The following is a 26,083-nucleotide window of genomic DNA, read 5'->3' on the forward strand; positions in this document are numbered from 1 at the left end:
TTTATTAAGATTGCACTGAATCAAAAGGTCAGTTTGGGGAGACATGACATCTTAGCAACATGAATCTTCCAATACATTAACATTGCAAATCTGTTTATTTAGATCTTCCAAAATTTTTTCAGCAATGTTTTCTGTTTTTTTTTTTTTAAGATTTTATTTATTCATGACAGACAGAGAGAGAGAGAGAGAGAGAGAGAGAGAGAGGCAGAGACACAGGCAGAGGGAGAAGCAGGCTCCATGCAGGGAGCCTGACGTGGGACTCGATCCTGGGTCTCCAGGATCATACCTTGCGCTGAAGGTGGCACCAAAACGCTGGGCCATCGGGGCTGCCCTGCTGTTTTCTGGTTTTCAATATACAAATCTTAACACAACTTTTGTTTTATTCATTCCTCATAATTTAATATTTTTGGTGATATTATCAATACAAAATATCAGTTGTGTTTCTATCCAACTGCAATGAAAACAATCCAAAAAGGAAAGTAATTCCATTTATAATAATTCTAAAAGAACAAAATACCTAGGAATAAATTTAACCAAGGAAGTGAATTATCTGTATACTGAAAACTGCAAAAACTTACTGAAAAAAATTGAAGACCTAGAAGTTGGAAAACATCTCATGTTCATAGATAGTGTGATATTGTGATTTACAGTAAGAAACACATATTTGGTCTTCATCCTGTTTCTGGTACAGAGGTCCTAAAACCGTTGAAATCTCCTAAGTGATGAGTGCAGTAAAGGTCTTTTGTTCTGTCAGTGAGGTAGATTTTGGAAAGCACTTAATTAAGGCTGAGGACTGGCTGCCAGAGCAGCCAATCGTGCAATCAGAGAGGGTAGGAATTTTTCAGTCCCACCCCCTCCTGACTTCTGGGAAGGAGAGAAGGGGTGAACATTAGATCAATCACCAACTGCTACTGATTTAATCAGTCATGCCTATGTAATGGAAGCTCCGTTAAAAAAGAAAGAAAGAAAGAAAAAGGAGAGGGTTCTGAAAGCTTCCAGGTTGGTGACCATGTGAAGATTTGGGGAGAACAGCAAGGCTCGAAAGGGCATGAAAATTCCACGCACCTTAGTCATTACTCTATCAACAGATTCCATCTAGCATATTAATCAAACCTGAGGAGAATGTCATGGAAACCTCTGATTTATAGCCAGTTCATCAGAAGTACAGGTAACAACCTGGACTTGCAACTGGCATCTGAAAGGAGAGTGGGGAGGCAGTAATCTGGTAGGACTGAGTCTTCAACTCACAGAATTTGACACCACCTCCAAGCGTGAGAATTGAGTTGAACTGTAGGACACACAGCTGGTGTCATAGAATTACTTGTTGATGTGTGGATCACACACACACTGGAATTAGTCTCAGAGTACCAATTTAAGAAGACTCAATATTGCTAAGATGTCAATACTACCCAAAGCAATCTACAGATTCAATATAATCCCTATCAAAATTCCAATAGCCTTTTGTGCAGAAATAGAAAAGTTGATCCCCAAATTCATATGGAATTGCAAAAGATGCAGAAAAGCCAAAACCATCTTGAAAAGAGAGCAACAAAGATGGAGGATTCATACATCCTAATTTCAAACCTTAGTACAAGGCTATTGTAAATCAAAACAGAGATACTGGCATACAGCTAGACATATAGACCAATGAAAAATAATTGAGAGTACAGAAATAAACCTATATGTTAATAGCCAATTGATTTTTTTAAAGATTTTATTTATTTATTCATGAGAGAGACACAGAGAGAGGGGCAGCACAGGCAGAGAGAGAAGCAAGCTCCATGCAGGAAGCCCGACGTGGGACTTGATCCCAGGAGTCAGGGATCACGCCCTGAGCCAAAGGCAAATGCTCAATTACTGAGCCACCCAGGCATCCCTGATGTTTATTTTTTTAACAAGGAGGCAAAGTCTATTCAGTGGGGAAGAGAATATTCTCTTCAGTAAATGACACTGGGATAGCTAGATCTCCCCTTGTAAAATAATGAAATTGGACTGCTATCTCCCCGTATATAAAAAACGAATTAAAAATGGACCAATGAGGGGCATTGGTCCCTGGGCTGCTCAGTTGCCTAAGCATCTGACTCTTGATTTTGACCCAGGTCATACTCTCAGGGTCGTGGGATCGAGCCCCCTGTCAGACTCCATACTCACTGAGGAGTCTGCTTGAGGATTCTCTCCTCCTCCATCTACCCTTCCCAGTGCCTTCTCTCTAATATTTTTTTTAATGGACCAATGACCTATAACAACTAAAACCATATAACTCTTTAGAAGAAAACAGAAGGAGACATTTTTATAATCTTGGATTCTTAGGTATGACACCAAAAGCACAAGCAATAAAAGAAAAAAATAGGTAAACTGGACCTCATCAAATTAAAAAACTTTTGTGCACCACAAGACATTATCAAAGTAAAAAGACAACCCACAGAAGAGGGGGAATGCAAATCATATATCTAATAAGGATTTTATACACAAAATATATATAAAGAATTTCTACAACTCAATAACAAAAGACAAACAACCTAATTTAAAAATTGTCGGGGGTGCCTGAGTGGCTCAGTCAGTTAAGCATCCAACTTAGCTCAGCTCAAGTCTTGATCTCAGGGTTATGAGTTTGACCCCACATTTGAATCAAATAGACATTTCTACAAAAGATACAAAATGTCCAATAAGCACATAAAGAGATGTTATCATTAATCATGAAAGAAATGCAAATTAAAACCCCTTCATACCTACTAGGGCGACTTTCATTTTTTTAAAAAAGAAGAGAGGGAAAATAACAAGTGTTGGAAAGGATATAGAGAAGTCAGAACCCACATATACTACCATAAGGAATAAAAAGTGATGCAGCCACTACAGAGAACAGTTTGGTAGTTCCTCAAAAAGTTACTCACAGAATTACCCTATGATTCAGCAACTCTACTCAGGTACACAGCCCAAAAAATTGAAAAGAGGGATTCAAACAGACACTTATATATGTAAACATTTGATGCAGCATTATTCACAGTAGTCCAAAGGTGGAAACCTAAGTTACATCACCATATAAATGATAAACAAAATATATTATGAACATGCAATGGAATATTATTCAGCCATAAAAAGGAATGAAGTTCTAATACATGCTACAAAATCAATGAACCTCAAAAACGTTATGCTAAGTGAAATAAGCCAAACACAAAAGGACAAAAATTGTATGATTCCACTTGTATGAAATATCCAGAATAGGCAAATTCATAGTGATGGAAAGTAGATTAGAAGTACCAGGAGCCAGGGGGTGGGGGAAATTTAAGTTAATGCTTAATGGCTACAGAATTTTTGTTTGGGGTGATGTAAAGTTTTGGAAATCGTAGAAATGGTTGTATAACACTGTCCATGCAATTAAAGAGATTATAGAAAACAAATGTTTTAAATGTATTCTGGGAACATTGTAAAAAGAGAAAATATTTTACTTGAGTGAACTAATAACTGATTATAGAAGAATGATCGTTGTAAGCCTTGACAAATGGGTAATATTCACTTATGGAGATCTGAGCACGAACTCAAGTAAATGTGAGTAAAACACAGGAGTAGAAAAATATAGCATCTACTAAAGGAGAGGTAAGTATGTCCATTCAGCAAGGGCATTATAGGGAGTGCAGCCATATTCATGGGTGAATAGCTATCCTGGCTGCAACCAGGAACCCACAGTAGAATAAATGGGCATCCTGCGAAGAGGAGAGACCACCACCATCAATAATTCATAAGGGCCTTTATATACCTGATATGGCCAGTGGAGCCTCCTCTCAAAGCTAGACCCTGAGGGTAGTTCTCAGCCATCATCTGTTACTATACAACAGAAGGCTGTTTTCTGCTCAGCTTTTAAGTTCTGTCAGCCTTTTGGAATTAAGATCTTAAAACACTGTATTTCTCTCTGGATAAATTATATTTGATACTGTCGACCAAAAAAAAAAAAATCTTCAGCATATTCTCACCTTAGAAAAAGGAGAAATTTCCATGACACGATAGGACAAAGCAGAGCAAAGAAAGAGAGGGCTTTGAAGTGAGTTTGATCTGGGTTCAAATTCGACCTAGCCCTCTGGCTGCCTCAGCTTCTACAAGACATGTAATTTTGTTTCAAGTAGAAGGAGCTAACCTGCCTTGCTGGACTGTTTTGTGCATCAGACCTCATGAAGACTATGCATTTAGCACCCTGCTTGGCACCCAGTAGGTGCTAAATAATGATAGCTTTTTTTCTTTTTCAAAAATACTTTTTAAAATCAGTATAACTCAAGTTTTTCAAGCTTCAGCCCATGGTAGGCAGCCTTCCCTCCTTGTCCCCTTACTTCCACCCCTTAGCCACATCAAGGGGAATGGAAAATGGGAAGCCAAGAGGGGCAGGCTGCCGGGATGTGTGGTGAGGGCAGCCCAGCAGTGGCTGGGGTGGCAGCTGCCACAAGGCCTCTCCCTATAAATTAAGTACCTGCAGCCACAGCTAGGGGCGAGGCATACTTGTGGAAGTAAGGCCAGAAGGCAGCATCCCTGACCCCCAGCCAAGGAACGGACTGAGGGCAGGGCTCAGGGGGAAAAAGAAGCCAAAGGGAAAGAGAAGAGGTATGGGAGCAGGGGGTGGCGAGGTCTCCAGATTTTGGTCCCAGGAGAAAAGAGGCCAGTTGGTCCAGTTTTGGTGGGTTTAAAGAAGGAAATATATTAGTAAGCACAGGGGAGAGCCAGCCATCAGGCACCCCCAGAGGAGGCAGGCCCCCACCCTGTCCTAGGGGAGTCTGGAGAAAGATACTCATTGGGAAGGAAAAAGTGCTAAAAGTTCTCTATTAATAATATTTTTCTTAAATGTAAAAGTTAAATTGCATTCTAACACATTTTTATAAATCTGAGAAAAACTTCAAAAACTTTAGCCACAGGATTACTTATGTCAAACAGAAGTCCACATAGAGACAAATTTAGTACAACTTAAGTTTTGCTAACAAACACCATTGGTGTTGATAGGAAAGATATTTTATCTGTAGCAAATTTAAGAATATATGCTATTGCCCCCCCCCAAGTCTTTTTAAACATAAATGAATATAAAATCAGTATTAATATTCAGTGGAAATTTCATCCATTTATTTCCCCCAAGATATTCATTTGGGTAACATATATCCTTCAGGATGATCGCAAATAAACCTTTAAACTTATTACTGAATATAAAAATTTTTTAAATGCTAATAAAACTGTTAATATTTTCCAGTTGTCAACCCATTAATGAAAAGAATCTGATAAAATTTAGTCTTTTTTCTAAAAAAGCATACTTGATAAAAATGTCATAGATCTTTAAGTGAGAGTGGTTCACTATGCTAGTGAGGGGTAAAAAAGAGTAAGTGAAGAAAGGAAGGTCAGCATCCCACCTTGACCTCATTCACAACCTCTGCCAAGGGAATGTCATACTTAAAGACAAATCATTTACTTCTGTTCCCTATTTATTTATGAGTATGAGACCACTTAGAAGTTATCAAACGTAGGAAAGTTTAATGGTGTACAGTCTTAAAATATTTCATGACAAATAGCTAACAACAAATTCTAAAAAGAATTTAGTATATAATATTACTTGTATAATGAATATTAAATATCCTTCACATTCTTCTCTCTGGAAATCAAGGTTCAATCTTGATTCTAATGAGAAAACAGCATGTACTAATTCTGTTTTTCACAGCAATAATTCAGAAACTTAAGTCTTTCCCTCATCTCATTGCACACCAAACCATTTATTAACGTGAAATACTAGACTTGATATTATTGGAAATTTCAAAGCACCTTTGTGAAAACTAATGAAATTCATGATAATAAATTTTAGAAAATTACATTTTAAAATATCAGAGTTCTCAATTACTGACTGTAAACTCTACAGTGACATAGATTCCACAAGTATAATGTATTTAAATACTTATGGTGCAGCGGTTTGGCGCCTGCCTTTGGCCCAGGGCACGATCCTGGAGACCCGGGATCGAATCCCACATCGGGCTCCCGGTGCATGGAGCCTGCTTCTCCCTCTGCCTCTCTCTCTCTCTCTGTGTGTGTGACTATCATATATAAATGAAAATTTTTTTTTAAAATGTTTAAAAAAAAGAATGTAAATTCTACTCCAGAAAAAATCATGTCTAATTATGTGCCTACGAAACACCTAGTAAAATGCTCAATAAATACTTGACAAAAAAAACTAAAGTGCAGGGTGTCTGGGTGGCTCAGTCAGTTAAGTATCTGTCTGCCTTCAGCTCAGATCATAATCTCAAGGCTCCTAGGATCAAGCCCTTTAGCAGACTACCTGCTCAGTGGGGGAGCCTGCTTTTGCTTCTGCCCCTTGCCCTTGCTTGTGCTCTCTCTTGCTCTGTCAAATAAATAAATAAAATCTTCAAAAAAATAAAATAATAAAAATAATAAAGTGCAAAAATTTTAAATTTATTATAAAGTATTATTCTCGGGTACATTTGAATTTATTTTTTAAAATAAATTTTGAAAATTGAATTTTATTTTTTAAATAGAATGATTTAGATTAGGAAATGATTTAAATTAGTAATATTTATGAAAGACTATGCATATCAATCACTACTAAAAAAATCCTTTTTTCATGATCCCCAAAATAATAAAGGCAAAGATATTATATAATAAGAGACTTGCCTTTTAAAATTAAATATTTATGAGTTATCAAACTTAAAATACAGAATCTTGCTGAACTATAACATGGATACAAAAATATCCTTTCAAGCTATAATTTTCAGGGTTAATTAGGGAGGAATGCATTTCGATTTTATTAAATTCACCAACATGTATCTCAATTAAAAAAATTATCAAAGCTATATTTAACTGATACTAATAATACTTAGTTCTAAGAAATAAATCTGGTTTTACCAGGTAAGCTGTTAAGTAAAAAATTGGAGATAAATTACGTCTGAAAGCAATCACCAATATAACCTGAGTTATCCATTATCCTCTTAAAGAAAAAAATGTAATGAATGCAATTCAGACAGCAGAGTAATGTTTGAGAAAGTACCAAATGGAACAGAACCTGGTTTAGATAGAGGTAGAAGATGGCTATGTGCCAAAGAAAAGTCTCTAAAACTTAGAAAATAAAATGGAGGCATAAGTGATATATTTGTTGGATAAAGCAGTGGTTCTCAATAGGGATGACTTTACCCACTTCCCAGCCCAGCAACCCCACCCTACCCCACCCAGGTGTGGGTATTTGGCCATGCCAGCATTTTTGGTTGTCACACTAGGGAGGGGGAGGGAGTAATGCTGCCATCTAGTGGGTAAAGACCAAAGATGTTGCTAAACTTCCTGCACAGGGCAGCTGCCCACAACAAAAAATTATCCAGCCCAAAATGTCAATGGTCCCAAAGTTGAGAAACTCTAATGTAAATGAAGCTAATAGTAATAATAGCAAAAGGGACAAGATATTTAGTTCTTTTTTCCCTCTACTACCTCCATGATTTTAAGCAAGTTCAAAAGTTTATCTATTTCCCTTGTAAAAATGCAGTAGTAATAGTATTGTGCTTGCCTAAAACATGGTATCTAAACCAAAGATATAAAAAAATAAAATAAAATAAAATAAAATAAACCAAAGATATCTCATATTTTGCAGCCCTATGCTACTCTATGATTCCCACTAGGAAAATGTGAGCAGTTATGTTATCATATTCCATCTAGGCCCTACACTGAAACCTGAGACAGAATGCCTTCTTCACAAAGATCAGACTCTGAAACTAAGAAAGATCCCTGGCCTTATCATAATGTTAGTTTTATTTTTGTTGTTCTACCATTTAGTTTTAAGAAAAACAAAAGAAATTCTAATTGGCAATGCTACTGGAGAGAAAAGTAAAACAACTCCAGACTTAGTGGCTTGGTTAAATCCTCTGCCCATGTTTCACAGAGAAGCAAATAGCAAATATCTATAGCACAAAATCAAGATATAAATACCTTGTATAGAAGAAAAGTCATTCATTCAACACTAATTACCTAGTATGTGCTTAATACCACACTAGTTGGAGAAGATACAAAGACTAACAAGACAGTGCACTCAACCACAGTGAGGCTTTTAATCTAATCTGCAAGAGATTATAGAGGTGCTTCAAAAAAAACCCTACAGACATAAAGAGTTGCTTAGGAAATACAACAAAGATATATCAAAATTAGGGGAAGGGGGTAAAGGAAGTTTTCCTGAATAAGAAAAATGCATAAATTGAATTTTGAAAAACAATCAGATTATAAGAAAATTCTAAACAATGTGACCAGAAACATACCTGAATTGAAGGGAAGTTAGTTCAAGTTTTCTGAGACTCAAATTGGCTCATTACTCTATCCTGTTCTTGATATAAAGGGCGGAGGTGGGCGTGGGGGAAGAGAACCACTCTCCCAATAAAACTATGTCAAGGCAATCACTTGGTATTCTACTTCTGAAAAGTCACAAACTTGGTAGAGACAGTAGGAAGAGGTATCATGGAAAGACTCAGGGGAAGAAAATGGAGACTTCCCAGTTTCCAGAAGCTTGCTGACATCTCTCATTTACTTATTAAGTTTTATTGCTACTTATGGAAATTGAAGTTGTAATTTGAGAGTAAAATTATAAGAGATTTGATATAGTTTCTTGGTTTATTCAGGTTGGAAAAATTACTCAAAAACATTCAGATGACTATTTCTATCTTATTCAAAGTCTAATTAATTTCTTCTTGCTGTTGTTGTAATATAAAACAACCTGTGGCTTATATTTCTAATGAAACAAGTTTTGAAAAAAACTGTAATTATACAGAAACTTCTGAAACTTCAGCTTTAGTTTCTATATCTAGACAGTTCCATAGAACTACAATGATTTTAAAATTTAGCCAATGAGGAAACTGGCATAAGACAGGTCAAATGAAAATACTTAATACCAAGATCAGTTAATAGACCTGGATAAGAATACTAGAAAAATGAGGAGCCCTGAAAACATGCAGTAAATGCCCTCTTTTTAAAGATAAACAAACTGATAACCAGAATAGTTATAACTTGTCCAAAAAAATTTCCAAATCACAGTAATACAAAAAATCTTCATACCATTAACTAAATTAAATGTATCATTTGCCCAAAAGCAAATGATGAAAGGTTGAAAAAGTTGGATTATATGATGTCATGAGGTGAGATTACAAAACTGTTCCAAAGGAAGCCAATTTTAAGTCAGTGGTTTTCTAGTTACTCTTTTGTGGGGAGGAGTAAGTGGGAGGAGAAAGCAACTGGCAAGTAGCCTGGAGAGCAGGAAAAGAAAGCTCAACAAACCTAAAAAAACTTCTTCAGCACCTAAACCACTTAGCTTATCTCTACCACCAGTGGAAAGCCTACTAGGCCAAGTATCTAGACCTATCTTTAACAAAGGCCTAATCTCCCAGTGTACCCTGAACCTTTCTCTGGGCCCACCAAAGTATCTCCCCTCCATCAGTCTGCACTCTTTCACCTTATACACTATAATGTGCTATGTCAAGTTTCTCCATAGTATACAAGTGCTTTGAGGGCAGAAACACTGCCTTTATCCATTTTTATTATTTTCAAAACTCAGCAATATATATATACGACATATATAGTAAGCACCCAATTTATTAGATGAAGGAATGAGCTAATACATTCCACAATTCCGGAGTAATTCCCACTTAATATCTATGATTACAGTCATATGATCTTTAAAAATTAACTTTTAGAGCTAGCAGACCCTCATAGTTCCTCTTCTAAAAGACACAAGTCTAAATCAGTCTACTGATAGATGATCAAACTCTAGATACACATAACACCTGCAGCCTAATTACTTTATACATCAACTACTTTAACCTCCTTTTTACTAATTTATACATAGCACTACTAAAATAATTTTCTATGCTCCCAGCATTGGTATGAAGCATTGATATGATAGATAGTGCTCTCAGTTGGAGGCCATATAATTTAGTTAAAGAAGACAATGAGAGCAACCTTGCCCATCTGTCAAAATTCCAGTTTAAGAGAACTCAATTTTTTTATAAATCACTTATTTAATAAATCTAGCTTTAAAACAAATCCAAGAGTTTCAATTACCTCAGAAAGCAAAGAAGTTCTTAAAAACATCGTAACAAAAATAATTTTATAATTTCATGTTACATCACTCAACACAGAAACACACACACACACACACACAAACAAGCTGAATGACAGAAAACAAGAACAGAAAGAAAACACACAGATACAGGTATCACACAATGGCATGGCAGACAGGGAGTGGAAAAAAAAAGTGAATATATATTACTATATAGGCTTATTCTGCTTCATTAAAAACCATCAGAGAAACATTAACATTAAATATCTACCAGAGGTTTCAAAAAAACTGTGTCTATTAAACAGTCATCTGGGGTAAATTTCAAGATCAGAATCAATTTTGAATATACATTCTTCAAGTATCTATTCCCTGCCTCCTTGTTACTGTTACTCACTGCATATAACCCACTCCTCTAAAGCTCCAAATACATCTACAATAACAATTACTTCCAAATCTTCATCTGTAGTCCAGGTAAGAGTTTGTTTGGATGGGGGTAGGGGGCTGTCCTATGCATTGTAGAAGGTTTAGCAGCATCCCTGGCCTCTCTACTCACTGATACGAGCACCAACATCTACCCCCTTTCAGTTGTGATAACCAAAAATGTCTCTAGACATTGTCGAATGTCATCTGACAAATAAAATGGCCTCAGTTGAGAACCAGTGGTCTAGAATATGCACTCACTCTTTTTATCTCAAACAAATATCTATTGATCAACTAGTAGGTCTGTGTCAACCTCTGTGCTAGAGGCCAGAGAGACAAAGGTAATGGGAGGATTTCAGACAAATAAGCAATTACAGTAGACTGTGAGCTTTATGAAATGTGCACTTCAGAACTGTGACAGCATGTAATAAAGAATATAACATATAATAAAAAAAGATCAAGAGAAGCTTCCAGGAAGTGAAATTTAAGCAGAGAGTTATAGGGAAAAAGAATGAGTATAAACAGAAACAAGTGTAGTGAATCTCAGGAAATGAGACATTCAGAATGCATACATATAAAATACAGCACCTAATATTCATCTCTGAAAACCTATGTTATAGGTACTAAAAATATCACTGCGAATGAGACAAATACGGTCTCTGCTTTCACGGTATTTATAGTCTAATTATAGAAATACAAAATCTTAAAATAACTAAAAATCACAATATGGCATTAAATGCTTTGGAGCCAACAAGAGCACCATTATAGCAGGACAGAGTCACATTCACCTAGTTGGACCTGGCTTCCCCAAGCAAGCAACACCTAATTTGACATTCAAAGGATGAATGGGAGTAATACAGGAAAGAAGAAAACAATTTGAAGCAGGAAATATAGCTGTATAAACATGTACTCATTATAGAATATTTCAGTTTGCAGCTTTTACAAAATGAATCGGTCTACCATTAGAAAGAGCTGCTAAAGTTATCACTAAACTTCAACAACAAAAAGAAAATCGATTTTTTTCATTCTAAATTGACAGAATGTGCACTTTTAAATATTTCCTTCTAAAATTCTAAATTGGGGATCCCTGGGTGGCTCAGTGGTTTAGTGCTTGCCTTCAGCCCAGAGCGTGATCCTGGAATCCCGGCATCGAGTTCCACATCGGGCTCCTTGCATGGAGCCTGCTTCTCCCTCTGCCTGTGTGTCTGCCTCTGTCTCTCTATCTCTCATGAATAAATAAATAAAATCTTTAAAAAAATAAAAATAAAATAAAATAAAATAAAATAAAATAAATAAAATAAAATAAAATTCTGAATTGCCACAAGCATAAGGGATGGGAGGTGTCAAAAATAAGCCCTATCTTTGTGCTGATCCAAATATGTGCCCAGATGCTAAAATTAGAGCACTATCAAAATACACAATTCAAAATATGGTTGGACAAATTCTGAAAAGCAAACTGCAAAATGACATGCTATCTTTCTTGAAAAGTAGGGTTGGAATAAGAATGTATTAACACATTTGTAATTGCTTATAAGTGGATAAAGAAAGTGTGAAAAGTTAAACACTAACAATAATCAATAACTGAGGGAGGGATGCCATGTGAAAGCAAGACTTTCTTCTATGTATTTTTGTTTTTACAACATGTTAAAATTTCTGTATTATCTAGTCAAAAATTAAAAACATACCACTGTCAAATACAATTTTTTAAAAATCTATCATTAATGTTTCAATACTAAACATGTTATCAATAAAAAAGAACTATCCTTAATTCATTGTGTTTAATATGTATCACTTACATAAAACTGATTTTATACTTTATATATTCACCCTATTGGAATTCACTGATTCATTCATTTTTGTAAAGTCCTTATTTATATTTATTTCCCTTTGCTCTGCTACCAATATATCATTACCAGTGTCTTTTAGTTGTACAATAAGATTATGTATCTGTATCCAACTGAGACTGATTACAAATTATTCATCTTTGACTGTTTATTTTGTCAACAAAATTCAATGGAAATGCAATACTTTATTTCTTAAGAAAACTAGAAAAATGATGTTCTCCTTCTTCCTTATACAGAGCAAGCTAAGAATATTTTGCTGTGTTTTAACAGTTGAACAAGGAAAAAAATTAAAAATTAAGGTGTATTTTCTTTCTTGGCACTTCACTATTACAATTCTTTGGAAATTATTATATTTTTCAGTAAAAAATAAAATTTTGGGAAAAGATAGAATGACACTTTTCCAGTCTGCCAGGAAACAGAGCCCTTCTTCAAATGAAGACCTATCAAAATATGCAAGCAAATGTCATGGCAACAGAAGCTCTCACCATGGTAACATCATCCCTGCTTCAGAGGAAAACCACTCTAACTCGTCATGTACTTCAAGACAAGGCATTAGACTAATTCTAATTTTCATTTTACAATCTATCCATAACATTCAATATACCTGGCAGTAGTAGAGATTTAATAAAAACATTAATATTTCACGAGAAAGTAATATTAAAATCAAAGCTGACTCCATTTACATGCAAACTGATTAATGCCAGGGATATAAAATCAAGCTGACCCACCTTACAGAAAATCAAGATAGTGATGAAGACATAAAAAAACAATGACATCACAACTGCTTCAGAGAAAATACTTTTGACTCAATATAGAAAAAAATATACACAAAAAAAATATACAGTTAATATTTACAGGATAGCTGATATATAAAAGCAAGAAAAGCCTTTTTAAAAAAATAAAACAAAGAATATAATTTCAAGATTTTTATTATTACTTTTACTTTGTAATCCATCATACAAAATTCTGTTTTTATTTCAGTGACGGATTACTAATAGAACAAAAATTCTTACTCAGAAATATGTGTCTCCAAAAAAAAAAAAAAAGAAATATGTGTCTCAGATAACAAAAGTAAAATCAAATATGGTTTTTAAAAGGTTAGAAATTAATCAGTTATTACTAAATATAAAATTTTACTATGCTACATAAATCGCTAAAATCCTCTTATAAAATACTATTAAGTATTATCAACTTTGTAAATGAAATTAAAAGATCTAATAGCTGTTAAGTAAAAGATCTACTACCTATAGCATATTAAAATGCCAAGGGTCATTTTTAAATATTCATTTTTAGATGACAAAGGTTAGCAATTCAAACTGTCAAGAAAATCATAATACTGAAAATAAAATAAAAATAAAATAAAATCTAACTGGTTTATGGTATAGACTAATAACCAAATGATCTCTTTAGTCTGATCAAAGTTTGAACCTTAAAACTTAAAAATACATAGGTTTACATAAAAATAAGCAGCTAATTTTTCCTTTGAAGAAAATACCCATTTTTCTCAAAACATTTAAACATTTTGTCAAATACAGCTTACATTTGAAATTTTTAAAAACAGTGTGCACAAAGTAATATAAGTCACCTTTAAATAAAAATCAGCTATTTTTGCATCAACAGCCAAGTACTTGGGGAAACCAAAAGACAGCATGTGATAAAGAGTAAACTGCCTTTAAATCTAATTTTGGTATTTAACTTGAAAACCAGGGGAAATCACTAGAGATATAGGAAGAAGATCACTCTGAATGCAGTGTGAAGAAAAGACTAGAGGGAGACAAAGTGAATGTTGCAGGACCAGTTAGGATGCCACTGCAGCAGACCAGGCAAGAGACAATGAATGGTAAATCAGATTAGAGCTGTGACAGAGGTTACAGAGAGAAAAGGGAATAATGTATGAAATACTTAGGTGATACAGCAGGAAGACAGAGTAAGACCTGGACCTGGATTAGAGGGACGAAAGAAGGGAAAATGTCAAAGATGGCATCTAGCAGATTTCTCATTTAAGTGGAGTAGGAAATGCTGGGAAAGGAAAGGTTTTTACAGTTTGTGTGTTTGCTTGTTTCATTGTATGGGGAGTAGAAATGAAGTTTGGCTTTAAAATGTATTGAGTCTTTGGTGTTTCTGAGATTTTCAAAAGGCAATGTCAAGGTAGGCAATTAGATAACAAATACGGAGCTTAAATCAAAAGTCTGGCTTGTAAGAGGGTAACTAAAGCCATGGGTGTGGATAAGATTTCTAGGGAGAGAGTAGACCATTAGAAAGAATGAATGTCCAGGACATTAACTGAGAAAGTCCAAACTTGAATGGTTAGTAGAAGATGAAGAGCTTGAATGAGATGGAGAGAAAATGGTATAACACTAGAAGGAATTAGGAGCATGTGGTGTCATAGAGGCCATGAAAGAGAATATTTCAAGAAATAGTGGACAGCAGTGTAGACTACCACTAGATGATTAAGTAAAAAAAAATTAAAAAATTTAAAAGGCCCGCAAAATAATCTTGATTTTGCAATGAAGAGAAATTATTGTTGACTTTTCAAAAAAAAAAAAAAAACCTGATTCACATAATATTTACTTAGGCAAAGCCCTTTTAAAAATACAACCTATCTAAAACTACAATACTTAAAAGAAATAAATCAGAGCTGTGATGTAAACACAATGCTTACATAGTAATCAATTCCTCCATATGGTCCTGAGGTAGTTCACAGAAATCTCTAACTTCAGAAATTAATGTTTTGAAGCCATTGGTCTAATCTTGGAAGTATCTTTTCAGCCCTGATTTTTCTATAATTCTGCAAATGCAATTTAATCTATTTTTTTAAATTGAGGCTTCCATGATAATTAATGACTGCTCTGTGTTTTAGTAAATATCAGATACTGGTGGATTTCTTTACAATCACAAAAAAATATACTCTAAGTTTTATTCTCCTGAACATATCATTAATTAACTTTGGTTTTCCTTTTTCCTATAAAAATAATGAGCTATGTGAAACACAGGACAATAAATGAAAAGGTAAGCAAACTTTCTTCTAAGCCAATGTTTGGTTTACACTCAATAGAATCACCACCTTTATATAGTATCTTTATCACTATTCTTCAGTTTTTTGCCAAGATTCAAATATTTTCGTTTTTACTCTTTAGCAAAAGTTATATGTTCTACCTTTTATCCAACTCTAATTCAGTCACTATAATTAATGTAATGGAGCAGAATTAACTTCTTGCTAAGTTTTAAGTAATTAGCACCAAACAAATGTAAACCAAAGGGTTTTTTCACAAGTAGATACAGAGGAATCCTCTTCATCCTTCACCATTCAATTGCCTTTGGAGTACTTCTTTGGTATCAGGGACTGGATTACAGGTTAAAAATCAAACTTTGTCTACTCTGACCCAGACTCCTCTCCACTTTATGCAGATTCACTCAGACTGCTAGAACGGTCACTCAGTTAGTTCCTTTCTTCATTTATTTTAAATTTTGGCCAAGGGAATCCAGCAATGCAATACTACATTGCGAAAAGTTTGGAAGATTTTCTGATAAACATAGTGAATTAAACAGGTGCATAAGTGATATTCACTTTGATTTGAAACCTCACTTAAGCAAGAGTTACAGAAAAGAAGTATCAACCGAAAAGGAAACATAGGAGGGAAGACAACAGCAGAAAACATGTCAATACATTTTTGAAAGGCAAAAAAAGAGATGGAGAAGTTAGTAGGGCACAGAGCACAGAAATCTGAATACTAAGTGCTTGCAGAAGAGGATACCAATGAAAGCGATTCATGCTGCATGTCACAGCTCCTCAGAACAGTTAGATAATGTGGGGAAAATAACTCAGAAGATAGCCACGGGGGAGAAAGTTGAGGCATGGCACTGAAAACAAGAAACGTTGAAAAATTTTAAAAGGAATATTTAAACCTCTATGTTCCCTCCTCCACCCTAGGCAAAATGCAGGAGATACCCTCACTCTGAAAAAAAACTGAAGCACAAAAGCTCTAGTCCAGAAGATTCAAGTGTAACTGAAGAGGGAAACTGAAACCTGATGAGTTCAGTAAGGCTTCCCTACTTAACAGTGGGCCCTCATCCCATTATCTTCTCTAGTCCAAGAATGTGCAACAATCAGGCAAATGCAACCAAGAAGGGGCCTGGAGGCTTGGTCTCTGAAGAGGTCAAAGAACTCCACAGAAAAGAACCTCAGATCCTAAGATTCAGATAACTCCCAATTTAAAAAGAGAAGGTGAAAAATTTACACATTTTAACATGATAAAAAAATACCATAATGCATATCATATTATTACAATATACCACATTAATCTGCCTAAGTGCCCATCATTTATCCTGCCTGCATTTAATTATTAAAGCTGAGTTTTAGATTTCCCCAGAAGAAAAATTTAGAAATGTTGGCAAATTTTACATTAAAAATTAGTTCTTGGTCTGATTAAGGTTCCTAAATTCTCATTCAGAATTTGCTTTCCATAGAAAGCCTAACAAAGGAAGGTAATTTACAAATCACACAAGTACAGAATCAGAAATTACACTGGGTATTGGGCTCTACAACTATTAGTGAGAAATACCACATCAAGCTAGGTAACAATGAAAGGTTGAAAAATGGCCCCCAAATACAATTGGGAAAGTTCATCCAAACAGTGTAATATTTATGCCATAAATTAAAAATGTTATTGCTTACCCTAATAAGTAGTCCTAAAATTACATATGATGAAAATGAATCATGGATACTAAATTATAGTAAATATACTGCCTTTAAATAGTGTAAAACCAGACCCACACTTAGTTGGTTGAAAAGGGAAAGATTAGCAAGCCTTAGATATTAAAACTAGAAATAAACTTTCTCTTTATAAACTGAGAGAATAAATAAAAACTGGAGTGGAAATAAATTTCTCATTGTGTGAGGCAATGTCATTTAATGCTCTGTCTCAGGACTATCTAAAATCACATCTCCCATCATTGGAAGCTACACCTGTCTGTAATCAACTCTGTTCTTACCTCTTTAGACAGAAAACTTAGAGCTGCTGAAAAGGAAAATTAATGTCTTTCCTTTCACTATGCAACAGCAATCAGATAAAGGCTATTTTTCTTGGTAAAGAAAAGGAACTGGACACCGTATATGAGCACTATGGTTTCAATCCCAAAGAATTAAGGGAAAGAAAAAAACTTAAGCATTCCTTCTTTGAAAGCAATAAAAAGAAATCATAAAAGTCATGAATTATTAGAAAAATAGATCTTAAACTCTGCTCTCTTTAGGAGAATATCATGAATACAATGTTTGATAATGTCATTCAAGTTCATCTACTTAATAGAAACTTAGATTTTCATTTTTTAAAAAGGTAGAAAAGTCACAAATCTCTGTGTAGAAACCAAGTATAGTCTCACTAGTGGCTCTGGTAAATCAAAAATGTGAAAATGGAACACAGAGGGCCCTTCCTGTGGTAGTGGCCCAAACTAAGGACACAGTACATAAGAATAGAAAAATCAGACTGAAATTACAAAAGTAAGATCATAAAAAAATAATAAACACTACAAAGTTGCATATAATGAAATTTTGCATATGAGTGAGAAAATTGCTCTCCTGAATGGATTCATGCTAAACTGGAACCTATCCTGGAAGACAGAGTTAATATATTTTATACTCAGAATACTCTTTAGAATATTTAACACAAACACAATAGAAATCAAACAAACAAACAAAAAACCTCACTGTAGAATTAGAATAGGACATGTGACTAAGTACCACATCCTTCTTACAGCCAGATGCCAATCTAATCAATTAACAGTGAAGTGCCACTAAAGGGCACACTACAAACACCATTAAAAGTATGCATCTGTGGTAAAAATTAAGACAGAAAGAGCTGACAAAGTGTACTTTTAAGAAATAAAAAAGTAGATAGAGGGATCCCTGGGTGGCGCAGCGGTTTAGCGCCTGCCTTTGGCCCAGGGCGTGATCCTGGAGACCCGGGATCAGATCCCATGTCGGGCTCCCGGTGCATGGAGCCTGCTTCTCCCTCTGCCTGTGTCTCTGCCTCTCTCTCTCTCTGTGTGTGACTATCATAAATAAATAAAAAAATTAAAAATAAAAAAAATAAAAAATAAAAAATACATTAAAAAAAAAATAAAAAACTAGATAGAAAACCTCCATGAGAAATTACGATTAAAAATGAAACACATCAAAAATCATTAAAATGTTATGGAAAATGAAAAGAATTAATTAGCCAAAGATTAATAACTAGTACCGTATAGTGCTGTCATCAATTAAACTTTTGCCAAAATAAGTGGCTGTGAAATGCTTCTTCTAACAAAATGAGTCTTTGTAGATATGCACTAACCTAAGGATCTGAAAGGTTAAATTAATAAGAAATTGACAACATCCACTGATGAACAAAATATGACTTTCAAAGGCATTCCATATACTATAGTAACCTTAATAAATTTAGAATGCAAAAGTGAAAATTCTTTAAAAAAAAAAAAAAAGAGTGAAAATTCTATTGAAATGATGGTAGGAGAAAAAAATTATCAGAAATACAGTCATATAATGGTGATAGTGATAAACTTTATAACAACTCTATTTTATTTATTGCAATAATATAAATCTCCTTTTAAGAGATATATTGTTTTTATGAGAGTAATATTAGAATTTATTCTCTCTCTTATTAAGAATTCTTTACCCAATATATTTTCCCTGATATTGGCAGGAAGAATAAATTCTTTAGTGTTAATTTATACTCACATATGTTAATCATCATATGATCATTATAGAATTTCAGAGCTTAAACTATTATAACCTGTACATTTGACAGATGAAGAACTGGATAACCAAAGAGATATAAAGTGCCTTGTCTTAAACGGAGACCAATTCTAACCCACTGGGAAGTCTCTGAGAAGAATATGCAAGTAGCAAAGCTTGTATTATTGTTTCATGAAGAATAGTTGTTTGCATTGGGGATTCTGCAAGGAAATAAGTGAGAATTTAAAGAAGGTCACTGAAAAATTTCTTTAAAAAGAGAGCATAAATTAATTATACATATGCATGTACAAGAAAAATAAAATAGCTATAAATTTTAAAAATGTTTGCCTATATTTCTTTCTTTTGTCTGATTGCTGAAGCTAGGACTTTAGTACTATATTAAATAACAGTGATGAGAGTGGACATCCTTGTCTTGTTCCTGACTTTAGAGGAAAAGCTCTCAGTTCTTCCCCAATGAGGATGATACAGCTGTGGGTTTTTCATATATGGCCTTTATTACGTTGAAGTATGCTCTCTCTATCCCTACTTTTTTTAAGGTTTATATCATACATAGATGTTATATTTTGTCAAATGCTTTTTCTGCATCTATCAAGAGGATCATATGGTTCTTATTCTTTGTTTTATTAATCTTGACATATCACAGTGATTGATTTACAACTGCACCAAAAACCTTAAGATATCTAGGAATAAACTTAACCAAAGAGGTAGAAGACCTGTACTTTGAAAAGTATAAAATACTTATGAAAGAAACTTAAGATGACACAAAGAAATGGAAAAACATTTCATGCACATGGATTGGAAGAATGAACTTTGTTAAAATGTCTATATTATCCAAAGCAATCTATACATTTAATGCAAAGTCCATCCAAATACCACCAGAATTTTTCACAGATTAGAACAAACAATCCAAAAATTTGTATGGAACCAAAAAGACTCCAAATAGCCAAAGTAATCTTGAAAAAGAAAAGCAAAGCTTGGAGGCATCACAATTCCAGCCTCAAGTTATATTACAAAGCTGTAGGGATCAAGACAATATAGCCCTGGCACACAAAAAAACAGACACATAGATCAATGGAACAGAACAGAAAACCCAGAAATGGACCCATAACTACATGGTCAACTAATCTTTTACAAAGCAGGAAAAGAATATCCAATAGAAAAAAGACAGTCACTTCAACAAATGGTGTTGGAAAAACTGGACAGCTACATGCAAAAGAATGGAATGGACCACTTTCTTACACCTTATGCAAAAATAAATTCAAAACAGATTAAAGACAGGGGTGCCTGGGTGGCTTAGTCGGTCGGGTATCCGACTCCAGATTTCAGGTCTGGTCATGATCTTAGGGTTGTGAGATCAGGCTATGTCTAGCTCCACACTCAGGGCAGAGTCTGCTTTGTACGACCCCATGCCAACCCCCCCACCCATTGCTTACGTGCCTTCTCTCTCTCTCTCTCAAATAAACAAATAAATAAATAAAATATTTTTTAAAAAATAGATTAAAGACATATGAGACAGGAAACTAACAAAATGCTAAGGAAGAAACTATCAAAATGCTAGAGTAAACTCCTTGACATTGACCATAGCAACTTCTTACTAGATATGTCTCCTGAGGCAAGGGAAACTAAAGCAAAAATAAACTACTGAGTTTTCATCAAGATAAAAAGCTTCTGCACAGCAAAGGAAACAATCAACAAAACTAAAAGGCAACCTTTGGAATGGAAGAAGATATTTGCAAACGACCTATCAGATAAACAGCAAGTATCCAAAATCTATAAAGAATTCATCAAACTAAATAAAAGAATTTATCAAACTTAACACTCAAAAAATAGTCTAGTTAAAAAATGGGCAGAAGACATAACTAGACATTTTTCCAAAAACATACAGATGACTAACAGATACATGAAATGTTGCTCGACGTTACTACTTTCTAGGAAAATACAAATCAAAACTACGATGAGTTATCACTTCACACCTGTCAGAATAGCTAAAATTAACAACATAAGAAACAAAAGGTGTTGGCAAGTATGCAGAGAATGGTAAATCTCTTACACTGTTGGTCGGAATGCAAACTGGTGCAGCCACTCTGGAAAATAGTATGGAGGTTCCTCAAAAAGTTAAAAATAGAGACACCCGACAACCCAGCAATTGCACTACTAGTTGTTTACCCAAAGGATACAAAAATACTTATTCAAAGGGATGCATGCACCCTGCCCAAAGTTTATAGCAGTATTATCAACAATAGCCAAATTACAGAAACAGCCAAATGTCCATCAACTGATGAATGGATAATAGTATATCTATCTATGTGTGTGTGTGCGCATATATATGTGTGTGTGTGTGTGTATATATATATATATATATATATATATATATATATAATAGTGTATTGCTCAGCCATAAAAAGGAATAAAAATCTTGCCATTTGCAATGACCTGGGTGGAGCTAGAGTGTATTATGCTAGGCAAAATAAGTCAGAGTAAGACAAATACCATATGATCCCACTCATGTGGAATTTAAGAAACAAAACAGATGAACACAGGGGGTAAAAAAAAAGAGAGAGAGAGAGAAACGGGAGGAGGGAACCAGAAAATAGACTTAATTATAAAGAACAAACTGAGGGTTACTGGAAGGGAGGTGGGCTGGAGTTGGGGTGAATAGGTAATAGGGATTATGGAGGGCACTTGTGATGAGCACTGGCTGTTGTATGTAAGTGATGAATCACTAAACTCTAACTAATTGTACACTGTTTATCAGCTAACTACAGTTTAGATAAAAACCTGAAGAAAACATTTTTTTCCTATATTGATAAAATATAAAACCAGTCAAATCTGAAAGGCAAGAGGAAAATCTAATGATATATTTTCATTTCTTTGATGAACATTTTCTAAGACATATTGGGACAAACACTATCCTAGACATTGGACAAGTAAAGATAAATAAGAAAGGAAAGTACTAATAACCTCAGAGAAACCCACAGTATTTATGAAACAAAAACATAATCAATATTTACCTTGTGAGGTGGTAGCTACTTCTTTACCTAGTATAAGAAACAGCAAGGTTATCTTGGAGCTCTTTCTTGCTTTGAGAATAATCATTTAAGTCATCTATCTTAATTATAAAGATTCTTAGCAAGTAATAACAACTCTTCAAGAAAAGAGGAAAACAAAATTTTTCTTGGTTTCATAAAAGCAAACCTCTCCCCATAAGTCTTAAGAAATGGAGAGCAGGGACAAGATGGAATATGAACAGGAACCCAATCTCATCAAGCCTCCAACTGTTGTTTCTTTTTCAGTCACAATATTACATCTCTCTTCGTCTGGTAGCCTCAAATGAGATCAGTTGGCGTCAAAGAATCTGAGAATCTCCATGTCAGGGAACGGGAAGGTACAGATCTGTGACCACGGCCTAAGCTGTTACAGGAAAGATTTACTTCTAGACAAAGGTGTATATGAGGCTAGAAATCACTTTGACCAAGGCAGTGTAACAGTAATGACAGAGGAACAGTATGTGATGTGCAGGTATATGTGTGTGCTGCCCAAAGAATTAAAACAGATTAAGTGCTCATGCCTAAGGTGACCTAGAAGAAATCTAGAAACTACTTTTCCATCTTCTCTATACCCTAAAAGACTACCATCAGGTGTTAACAGGAGTAACTTAGAAATACCCATCCTCAACAACATCAACAAAGAAATGATGGCAGCAAATGCACAAAAGGATAGGGTCAATCTAAGAACTCAGCAGAATTCCCCCTTTCTAGAATCTGGTAGCCAGAATCAAGGTGGCTAAGATGGGATAAGTTTAAAAATCTCAGGACATAACTGTAAGGGGGAAAACCCTAGGAAGTAAAAAGGGATGCTTACAGTACTACACTACACTGTGACTCATTTCTTCACAGGAGAGAAGCGGTCAAGCTATTCCATTTGAATAATAAGGAAATATAAACTTAATTTTGTTCTGCAAGCTGGGAATCCCCAGGATGGGTGGAGACAGTGAAGAGAAGTCTCAAGGAGAGAAAGCAAGGCAGCAGGACACTGGAATGAAAGGCTCTGGGCAGCCCGGGTGGCTCAGCGGTTTAGCACCACCCTTGGCCCAGGGCATGATCCTGGAGACCTGGGATCGAGTCCCATGTCGGGCTCCCTGCATGGAGCCTGCTTCTCCCTCTCCCTGTGTCTCTCATACATACATACATACATAAAATGTTTAAAAAGAAAGGCTCCAAAAGGAATGCCTTCAAGTAAAACTCAAACTGGATATATCACCTGATAAATCTGACTGTATTGAAAAAAAATTAAATAGTTCCTTTAAAGAGTTTAAGGGAAGAAGTAGTGATAATCATAACAAATGAAAATATAAGGCATTTCCTAACTTTAGAGGAAAAAAGTTTTCTATGAAAATATAATATTATACAACTTGACTCAGATGTGAACAATATTTATGTTACCACAGAAATACAAATACTGAATATTCATTTGACCAAAAATGTGATATAATTATAATGGGATGACAGAAGGAGAAGGGGTGATGTTGGAGGAGTGAAAGAACTCAATCCTGTTCTTCAACAGCAGAGAGTAGGCAGATCATGTATAAAACAGAAAACCAAGGAAGAGCAGCATAAACAGATTCTGTAGAAATAGAGGAAAAAGAGAAAAAACACACAGCAAAAACAACAGAAAATAATTACCTCCTAGGAGTGGCATGTTGAATGTAGGGAAAAGTATGAGAAGAGATTGTTCTATTTTTCGGTAGAAGCCATGATATTGGATATTTTGACTTTTAAAAACATATGCATATGTTATTATGTGTTACTTGGAACTTACAGTATTTTTTCCATAATATTACCTTCTTTATTTTGAATATACAAAAAAAAGGAGAAAACGATAAGAAATACGATAGCATAAATCCTCAAAAAACTATTACACTCAGATCCAAAGGTATATTAAAAATTATGTCAAAAAAAGTATATATGTCATAATTAGGTAGCATTTATGTCAGAATGTAAGGATGGATCAACAGGAGAAAATCACTATAATTTACCATGTCATGAAAAGGAAAATGACATGGCAATCTCAATCAACAGATACAAAGAAAACACTTGTTAACTCCGAAAACCTATTTATGATTGGAAAAAAAAAATCTGAATAGAAACAAAAATTTCTTAGCATGATAAAGATTCTCTAAGAGAAATATACCAAAAACATCCTTAATGGAGAAAATTTAGCCACATTTCCTTTGTAGTTGAGAATAAGGTAAGAATGTAACCCTCTCCTCCACCCAATAAAGTCAATGTTTAAGCCAGTACTAGAGGTTCCGGGCAATATGTAAAATTAGACAATAATTAGAACTAAGAACACTCAACAAGATTCTTGAATCAACAAAATAAGTCAACAATGTGGCAGTACGTTAGAAGTACCAAATAAAGACACCATTTACTCTAAAAATGGGAAATAATAAATATCTAGAAATTAAACGACAACAATTAAAAACTTACACTGAATTAGAGAACAGAAAAAGACCTGAAAAGAGCTAAACCTTATTCACTGAGATGAGCTAAACCTTATTCACTGAGATTTCACAGTGTAAAAACATCAACTTTTTCCAAATTAAATTCAAAGCAATTCTAAATGAGCTACTAACAAGAATTTTTCGGTAACCTGACAAGCGACTTCTGAAATTTATATATTAAACCGAATGTCCACACATATTTAAGAAAATCCTGACAAAGAACAAAGACTTGCCTTACTAGCTATCAATTACAAAATCACTGTACTAACAAGTCTGGTTATTTGAGTGAGAACAGACTAATACATCAGCTGACTTTTCTAGACATGCCACAGGCTCACATGTCAAGTCATTTCTCTTACATATACTGAAACCTCATATACACATGGATGTGAATTATGAGTTGAACACAGTAAAATTTACTGCAATTACTTCTATCTTTAAACTTCATTTCAATCTAGGGAGATAAGGCCTAGAAAATACTGGAATTCAAAGATCTAGCTTCCATCTTCTTAAGATAGCATTTTCTACAATTTTCCCCAGCCTTTAACTCTCCTCCATCACCTTTCCCTCAACCACAGAATAGCCTTTCCCTACCTGTTTGGCAAAGGGGACTGGAAGGAAGATAGAAGCCAATCACATATCACATTATATCTAAACTTGTATATTAAAGTTCTACTATATATGTAAAATATAGATAATATAGTATTTAATACACAATCTTCAAAAATATTAGTTTCCTTCCCTTTCTCCAGGTACCCGGTTTGATGTCTCTCTATACAACTTCCTAGTTAGCCCATACCCTAATTTCTAAGGCTAGAGTTACTGAAGGAAAAATGCAGTGTATGAGGCATACTGCAGCACATGCTGAGGTGTAGTACATTAACTGCATGAGGTATAGTACAACTCTTTCCTGCAGAGCAGTGGTTTTCATACTTGAACATGCATCAGAGTCAGTGGAGAGCTTGTGAAAGCACAAATTGCTGGACTCCATTCCAAGAGTTTCTAATCAGTAGTGTCTAGGGTGAGCTGCTTTTATAACAACTTTCTGGGTGGTGCTAATTTCCTTGTCCACAGGCCACATTTTGAGAAACAGTGCCCTATGGAGCACAAGGTGTTAAATGAGGGCAATTTTGTTCTCCACGGGAAAGCAGGCAGTGAACGTGTATATTTTTGGTTGTCATACCTGTAGAGATGGGACTGAGGGAAGAAGTAACTCCGGCACCTAGTAAGTACAGACTAAGGATACTGCTAAACCCCCTAAAATACACAGGACAGCTCCCCAAAGCAAAGAATTATGTGGCAAAAAAATGTCACTGGTGCTAAAGCTAAGAAACCACACTATCAAGCAAAAATGGAACTTACACCCAATATATGATGACCATTCAGTTACTGCAAGTTCTTCAGTGAGTTTCAGAAATCTGACATGTATTATTCAAAGAATTATATTTTCTTCAAGTATTACAGATTCTTTGAATTTCACTCATCCATAACAAATTTTAGAAATATTAATA

General features: G+C 34.7%; 1 protein-coding gene across 4 annotated transcripts in view; it reads right to left on the minus strand.

Annotated features, from left to right (window-relative positions):
- The window catches only part of RNGTT (RNA guanylyltransferase and 5'-phosphatase), a 362,370-nt gene that overhangs the window by 140,335 nt on the left and 195,952 nt on the right, over positions 1 to 26,083 (minus strand). The window lies entirely within an intron of this gene.

The sequence above is a fragment of the Canis lupus genome, chromosome 12, assembly GCF_011100685.1.
Source record: "Canis lupus familiaris isolate Mischka breed German Shepherd chromosome 12, alternate assembly UU_Cfam_GSD_1.0, whole genome shotgun sequence".
In the NCBI taxonomy this organism is placed as follows: Eukaryota; Metazoa; Chordata; class Mammalia; order Carnivora; family Canidae; genus Canis; species Canis lupus.